The sequence below is a fragment of the Andrographis paniculata genome, unplaced genomic scaffold, assembly GCF_009805555.1.
Source record: "Andrographis paniculata isolate CXL003 unplaced genomic scaffold, ASM980555v1 Contig86END, whole genome shotgun sequence".
Classification (NCBI taxonomy): domain Eukaryota; kingdom Viridiplantae; phylum Streptophyta; class Magnoliopsida; order Lamiales; family Acanthaceae; genus Andrographis; species Andrographis paniculata.
This window is the reverse complement of record NW_026137624.1, coordinates 1,246,631-1,254,179: the sequence shown is the minus strand read 5'-3', so window position 1 is coordinate 1,254,179 and position 7,549 is coordinate 1,246,631. Positions and strand designations below refer to the sequence as shown.

At 35.6% G+C, this 7,549-nt stretch overlaps 1 pseudogene; it reads right to left on the bottom strand.

Annotated features, from left to right (window-relative positions):
* Positions 1-2,575: 2,575 nt before the first annotated feature.
* Positions 2,576-6,893, bottom strand: LOC127242248 (ADP-ribosylation factor 1-like; annotated as a pseudogene).
* Between the last annotated feature and the right edge of the window lie 656 nt (positions 6,894-7,549).

Below are 7,549 nucleotides of genomic sequence, written 5' to 3'. Positions count from 1 at the left end.
CGTAGGTGAACCTCTTCTCCATCGGGGATCATTTTCTCCATCGGCGATTCTCTACTGTCAAATATTATCAATTTCCCACCAATGATCATTCCCTGCCACCATCGGTGATCCTCTTCTTCATCGGTGATTTTTGTTGCCAAGCACTATCAACTTCTCCATTAGTGATTCTTCTCTACCACCATCGATGATCCTCTCCTCTTCTCCATCGGTGACTGTCTGTTGTCAGACACTGTCAACTTCTCTATCGGTGATCCTTCTCTGCCATCATTGGTAATCCTTCACTGCCAGAGCGATGGTTTTGGGTTTGAGATTGAGAAATCGGTGATGGAATTTCCATCGGTCATTCCTTGATAGGGCGAATGCTTGCAGACTGTTTGTTCTAGCGGCTATATATAAATAACTAAAATAATAAGTAATTAAATTTAAATTTAAATTTAAATTATAAAAATATTAATCTATTACTGTTAATCACAAAATAAGGTTAGAGTTTGAGCCCAGAAGAATGAATGGATGGTCACAGTGGCAATCCAATGGTGGGCCGGATCTATTTAGTCGGTATGGTTGTTGGGGCAAGGTCGGATGGTTACCCTTACGGACAGTATATCATTCAAGTTTGGGCCTTGGAGTGGTTCAGATTCAGAACCAACTTGGAAGCAGTTTTTAAAAGGTTCAGATTTTTAACCGACATAGAAGCAATTATTTTACAGTTTAGATTTGTAATCGAAGTGCAAGCAGTTTTGAACGATTCAGATCGGTATTTGGTAGGTTTAGTTTAATGCATATATTAGTAGTCCCGATGAAGAAGGACGAACATCTTCAATTAGACAAAATTTCAAGAATGTTATTGGGGATTCTCTTTATTTACTATTGTTTTACGTTTTTCTTCAACTATTCTACCTGTTTAACAGGAATGGACTGGATGTATTAAATAATAAGGGAAACATGTTTGTATCACCGATTCACCTATTTACTATTTGAATCACCAATGGGTTTTTCTGTGGCCCGGTCACTGTATCTTGCTCCTGCCTTTCTACAAAGGGTGCCATAAGGATAGAAAACCTACCAAACGTTGATTACAAAGTGAGGTGAAAGGACACATTCAGACTATATCCTAATGAGTTAACATATATTATAATTGAAATATGTAATTATCGTATAGAAAATATTTTATACTTTCGTTGTTGCCTATTTTTAAAATTTGATTGAATTATATAGAATCTCACTGGTACGAATTGGATGTGTTAAGTAAGAAACCGCAACATGCAAGTGTAATCGACTAACACTTGGGCTACTCGCATCACGGAGGGTTGCTTCGTTGCCTTGCCAACTGTGTTTTGCTCGTGGGCTTTTAAACATGGAACCCACAAGGGTAGAAACGTTACCCACCGTCGACTACAAATTAAGGTCAGAATACACTTCCAAACTATCTCCGAATTAGTTAATATATATTTTTATTTAAGTATGTAATATTTACTCATTATACAGAAAACATATAAAAAATTGAACTTTGGTTTGTTACAGTAAGAAAAGTTCCACCCTTCGGATTTGATTACTTTTAAATGCGAAATGAGTACAATAGAAGCCAATTAGTTGTATTATGTAACACGATAAACATGTCAGCACAACCGAGTCACCTATGTTTTATTCGAATCGCCGATGTTTGCTTCGTTGTTACGGGCGCTGTGTTTCGTTCGTGCCCCGTTAAACATGGCACCCCAAGAGGGTAGAAAGCTTATTCAGCATTGACTGCAAGGTAAGGTGAGAGTACTATAATCAGACTATTTCGTAATTAGGTAACGGATATTAAAAAGCAAGTGTGGATTGCGTATGTAATATCACTACCAAAAAAACTGTTTTCTATTACGGCCGGAAAATCGTAACAAAAAGCCATATTTCGTGCAATTTGCGTATTTGCTACGCCTTTGTTACGACTTTTTTCCGTAATGTGTACTCGCGTAACGAATGTTTTTTGCCACACCACTTTTCGTAACTATTACGATCGGTCAACGCTCCCTGAAGTATGGTATTTGTTACGATGTTTGTTACGAATTTTCTCTCGTAACGAAAGGTAGATCCTTCCGCGCGTGTGGCAGGACTTTTAGTTACGGTATTTGTTACGGAAGTTCCTCGCGTTACAAGTGTTTTCCATTGACCGGTTGTCAGAACTTGGTTTTTGTTACGACTATTTGTAACGGCATTGAACGCCGTAAAAAAAATATTACCTACTTATAGTCACGAAACCGTCTGTAACAACAAATATCCAAAGACCACTTTTTGTAACGATTTTCTGGCCTTTTGTTACGGAAAAATAGCGTATTGTGAAAAACAGGGGGTACGCTGCAATTGAAATTGTTCGTAACAAATGGACCTGCTGTGATGCGTATGATACGAAAATAAATTACGAATACAAAGATTGCTATAAACATCATCATCATTACGCCCCGCGCAAACATTAATTCATATTAAAATCTGAATTCCATACCTACCAACAAAGTAAAGCAACCCATAGAACAAGCCTACTAGTATCTACACATCAACAACATGTTCCGCAAAACGTGCTTAACAGTTCAAACACAAGTAAACAACGCAATAAGCAAATACGGTTATCCATCAATCCCATTAGGCACATTTTTCACCATACGAATTCAAACCACAAAGGTCTACGCATCAATTCCAGACATAGTTCAACAAAAACTCAACACAATCCATCCAAAGACAGGTTCGACATTCAATCCATATGACAAACGGGGCAATTAACATGGGTGTATCGGTACCAACATTTCAAGCCCGGCGCATGAGCTGCAATTGCCAACACAGAGATTACTTTAAGTCATACTTCTTATAAATTTCGGAAGGCAATACAAGAAAGGTATTAAAGTAGATCCTTACGTCCTTGTAGTTCCACTCAATAGGATCTTCACCAACGACATCGCGAAGGGTAGTCGCCCCAGCAATGGTCGGCAAAATAAGGGGTGTGTCCGGGACTGAGGCGGATGTCACGAAGACCTTGACCAGGAAAAGTGTGTCACCTACAGCATCCACAAGTGCAATTTTTGAGTATATTGAGCCATAGATATCAACAGACGTTCAAAATGTATGTATAACATGCCATAACACAGACATTAGAAGTGTAAAGCTTTGCAACTAGAACAATACGAGTATGTATATTCAGACATGTCGTACAATACATGGTATTATATCCATGAATTAGGTACCAAAGCACATTATGTATCCATGAATTACCAGTCTAGGCCCTCAAAGAGGCCATCTCCCTTTATGGCGGAAGTTTTGAAGATAGACCATTACCGATTCTTAATTTTGTGAAACTCTAAGGCCTCAGTTATCGAAGCATCATCCATTGCTCCAGGAAGATCCTGTAAGTCAGATAATGTTAAGCCATAAGAGAGTACACTTATCTAACTTGTGAGTGGATTAACAAGCAACTTCAACCGACACACAGAGTTAACAAGTATGCAAATGCATCAAGAAATTTATGCTTATCGTATGTAAATTAAGTGCAATGTTAATGTTTATATATATATATAGCAGAAAGAATGGTATAAAATTCCACCTGCTTGTTAGCAAACAAGAGGACAACGGCGCCTTTTAGCTCTTCCTCCTGGCAAGGGACCAATGTAATTCCATATAAGAAAGAGGAAAGTACAGTCAATCATTAACAAAGATCATCAACAGTTTAAACAAACAGTTTAACTGACGTAGGGAAAATTAAAACAACTAGAAACAAGAACAATTTTTCATTTTTATTTAAGTTGAAAACAAACTGCCAAGGCCTAAAATATTAAAAACCAAAGCTAAAGGTAAACAAACTGTTAAGTACTGGTTCAAGTTCCAGGGCCACCTAGGTAGGAACTTACTGTAAGAACACTCAGAGAACTTCAAAGGATTATGTGCAGCAAAATTATGCAAACGGTGGCCATTCAATATTTTACAAAAACTACTAAAGTGTTTATTAAAAAAACATCACTCTAATTCTATTATGTTCTTGAAATTTAAAGCTTCACAATTAATGAGAACATTGTTAACCTTTGACAACTAAAAGTACCATAATCGGGACAGCATACCTGTTGAAGCCAAGCACAAGCAAGTTGTTTACCATGAATATGTGATGGTGACATATGAAATAAAAAATATTTTCATTACATTCTTAAGATCTGTCCAGTAACATAGAGTTTAGCTTATTTGATCTTCCATTAACCTTGGTGTAAAACGGAACAAGAACATCCCCTTTGAAATATATAGGTGATGAACTTTCTTCTGATAGTACATAAATGGAAATATCACCTCCAATATTGCATGGAATTCTTCCTTGGCAACCACTAGTCTATCAGTATGACTTGAATCACTAACATATATTATCGCTTGAGTATTGGGAAAATAGGACCTTCAGTATGGCCTAAGCAACAAAGCAAAACATCTTAGCATCGATTCAAGGGATTAGGAAGAAATAAAAAGGAAAAGATACCGGAAAATAAGAATATCATTTAGTATATGTGTATCATGTGGTTGGTTCAAAGATGAGTAAGGTCTATTGTAAGATGCACTCACTCACCACAAGTCATGTTTTATATAGAAATAAGGATTCTCGCTATAGCATCATCTAGTAATAAAAATATGTAGCACTTTGGCTATCAACAAAAAAATGTACCAGCAATCTATCCAGATTTGAAGGATTTGGCAAAGTGTTGTCTTAATTCAAAATTTTGACTTATCCACTTATGTATATATATAAACACATTCGAGATAAACAATCATTGAAATTCAATAGTTAACCAAAGCTCCTAGTGAACAACAACCAATGTGACTGCAATAATATAGCAAAAAAAAAAAAAAAACTACTGCTAGACATTTTTACCACTTCCATTGAAAAATTAAAGTGAACTTGATGTTGTCAAGCACCACATAAAGTATTAAAAAATATACAAAAGAAAAAAGTTAAAATTTTTCTAAAAAATAATAACAATAAAAGCAATTCCTACCTGAAAACAGAATATTATTTTGACAATTTCACCTGGGTAAACTATTTATCCATGGCAGTAATTAACTAAATCTATCAATTCTTAGATACAGAATAAAAAATAAAACTTTCTATTGAAAAGTAAAAAAGTATGAAAAAAAAATCATTAGAGAGAGATTTTAACATGGATTTAGAACGAAGAAATGTCATTACTGCACAAATCCAATAGGCAATATTAGACAGGGTACAGACACATGTCAGTATTGTGTGATTGAAAAGAGAACCATTAAATTGGACAAATTAACTAAATAGACGATAGAAATAAAAATCACAAGTAATTACTTGGAACTTTTTTGAGTAATTAGTTACCTGATACTGGTCTGCCCACCTACCACAACAAGGAAAACCACCAATGTTACGAATAAAAAACTTCAAAATGACTTCTTAGAAATGGTTGGAAGAGAAACTACTAAGTAATCACAAAACCACTTAGCATAAATGAAATTGTGATAACAAAGAGCATTCCCATGGTTATTTTCTTGAATGTTATTTTATGACTTCCACAGGTTAAAGTTATAACTGTGTTTTGTAGTTGCATTAAGCTTAATGGCCTAGATGCCTAATTATACTCTAGAATCACGACCCACCCTCATAAGCAAATCGTATGTCTATAAAGTAAATCATAACTTATAAAATCCTTCGGCTCCTTGATGGAAAGAATGAAAAAGAAAAAATAAGGAAGCAAGTTTAAAACATTTACATTCCAATCATTTAGCTCATGAGACACGCCGAAACTGCAAGTATAACAAAACAATATTCCTCCCTCATTGGTGAAGTGATTATATATATTTAAAAAAAAAAATATCTTAGGCTAACTAGAAGGATAATGTTGACTTGTAGTCTACATTCTCTAAGATAAACCTACAATTATCTTTTATAATGTATGGCAGCATTTGAAACCATAGCCAGTGGCAACATTTAATAGCTGATAGTTGTTACAAATTCATTCCACTGTGTATTAATGTGAATAGTTCATCCATGGACATCATTTGTTTTCATGCTCTGGAGCTCTAATGAGAGTGAAAACCTAAAGCCAAGAAGTCCTCAACTTCTTCTTTTCATAATTTCAACATAAATCACCAAGGGCGACACATGACACAGTCAATAACAACCAAACTCAGAAATTAAAAATTAAAATGATGAACCCCATATGAAAATAAACAAATTCACGAGTCCAAGTCAAACATCAAGGATCCTGAAAGCCAAAAAACTTTGAAAACAATCCCAATTCTATTAAGGATGATAAACTCACCTAAATCCCAAACTTGGAACTTTATGTTGTTATATTGCACTGTTTCCACATTGAACCCAATAGCTGTAAAATGAAAAAGACATCTACTCATTAATCAAGTAAAGCAAAGTTTCCCTAATCATATTTTCAGACTACACATTTCGCATATCACCATTTGTCATATTAAATTCTGCCTATGAAATAGATGCAGCAAATTAATGAACTCAAGAAAGCAACCAAAACAAGCTCAAGAGAAGAGAATAACATCAAACAATTAGAAACAACGCAAAATATCCAAAAATTAGCGCGTTAAATGTCAGTCAACCCACGTTCATAGAATAACAGTATCGAATTGCTTAAAGTGAGGATAACAAGGTAAGTACTTGGAATAGTAGACATTACTTCGCCCATCTGAAGTCGATCTGCAAAAACCAATAGCTATAGAGAATTAATTAAAAGTCATCACCACGGCAAGTAGGCAACCACAACAACATGAATCGTATGAAGCGAAAAATGAGGCATACAAAGAATGGTGGTCTTTCCGGCATTGTCGAGGCCCAACACAAGAATCCGACCTTCCTTGTTCCCGAAGAGTGAAGAAAACAGCCTCGTGAAAACAATTCCCATCTCACCCTCAATCAATTTGAGAGTGAATACGATGAATTGAATCTAACTATGTTATAATATATAAAATAAACAAATAAAGGATCTGATCTGATCCAGGCAAAGTATCAGCACCTCTTACCCTCCCTTTCCTGCACAAATTTGAAATAAAAGACGATGACTCACTGTAACTGGAACAATGAGTATAATTGTAATGCAAAAATGAAGCTGATTGGCATTGTGACGAAATACCTGTAGATGACAGTGAGCCAGGCTGGGTGCATCTCAGCTGTCAGCCCCGCGGCTGTGCGCGTTGTTATCTTTCCCAGTCATGATACAATATACTCTCATTATAAATAATTTTATACTCCAGCCATGTATTATTTTATCATTTTTATACTCTCATCACCCATCTTAAACAACAAGACAGAAACACAAACACCTCAACCCATACTGATCCTAGGGTAGAGTCGAACAGGTGCAGATTGAGATTCTTCCCTTTCAAACCAGCAGACCAAAAACCAAAATTCCAGAACCAAAATAATCATGTGATAAAATTACAACATTAATAAATCAAACTTCACAGGGCACTTAAACAATCTGCCTACTAGTTCTCTAACACAAGAATACGTTATCTTACCAACTAATCAAGTTCTGTTTATCACACACAAGCCATACAA